The sequence below is a fragment of the Octopus bimaculoides genome, chromosome 8 (genome assembly GCF_001194135.2).
Source record: "Octopus bimaculoides isolate UCB-OBI-ISO-001 chromosome 8, ASM119413v2, whole genome shotgun sequence".
NCBI lineage: Eukaryota > Metazoa > Mollusca > Cephalopoda > Octopoda > Octopodidae > Octopus > Octopus bimaculoides.
Window position 1 is genome coordinate 37,625,282 of NC_068988.1, and position 1,271 is coordinate 37,626,552.

Genomic DNA, 1,271 nt, shown 5'->3' on the forward strand with positions numbered 1-1,271 from the left:
GCTAACCCTAACCCTAACGCTAACGCTAACCCTAACACTAATCTTCACTCTAACCCTAACACTAGCCCTAACACTAACACTAGCCCTAACCCTAACCCTAACCCTCAACCTAACCCTAAACCTAACCCTAACCCTAACCCTAACCCTAATCCTAACCCTAACCCTAAACCTAACCTAAACCCTTAACCTAACCCTAACCCTTAACCTAACCCTAACCCTAACCCTCAACCTAACCGTAACCCTAACCCTAAACCTAAACCTAACCCTAACCCTCTCTCTCGCGCTCCACTCACTCTAGCTCCTCTCTCTCTTCCTGCTCTCTCTCTCTCGCTCTTCTCTCTCTCTCTCGCTCCACTCTCGCGCTCCTTTCTCTATCTCGCTGCTTCCTATCTCTTGCTCCTCTCTCTCTCACTAGCTCCTCTCTCTCTTCCTCCTCTCACACTTGCTCCTCTCTCTCTCGATCTTCTCTCTCCCGCTCCTCTCTCTCGCTGCTCTCTTTCTCTCGCTCCACTCTCTCTCCCTCCTTTCTCTCTCGCTCCTCTCTCTCTTGCTCCTCTCTCTCTCTCTCGCTTTATTTCTTTCTCTCTCTCTCTCTCTCTCTCCCTCTATCTCTGTCTCTCAATCTCTCTCCCTCTCTCTCTCACTCTCCCTCTCTCTCTCTGTCTCTCACTCTCTCTGTCTCTCTCTCTCGCTCTATCTCTGTCTCTGTCTCTCTCTCTATCTATCTATCTATTTCTCTCTCTCTCTCTATCTCTGTCTCTGTCTCTCTGTTTTCTCTCTCTCTCTGTATGTCTGTCTCTCTCTCTCTCTTTGTCTCTTTCTCTCTCTCTGTCTCTCTCTCTCGCTCAATCTCTGTCACTCTCTCTCTCCTTCTCTATCTCTCTCTCTCCCTCATGTATGGATGTACGTACGTATCTACGAACATATGTATGGATGTACGTACGTACCTACCTACGTATGTATGGACGTACGTACCTCCGAACGTATGTGTGGATGTACCTACGTATCTACGTAAGTTTGTGTGGGTGAACGTACGTACCTACCTAATTATGTATGGATGTACGTACGTATGTATGGATGTACGTACGTATGTATGGATGTACGTACGTATGGATGGATGTACGTACGTACCTACGTATGGATGTACGTACGTAGCTACTACGTATCTATGGATGCACGTACGTGCCTACGTTAGTATGTATGCTCCTCTCTCTCTCGCTCCGCTCTCTCTGTCACCCTTCTCTCTCTCCTCTCTCTCGCTCCTCTCTCTC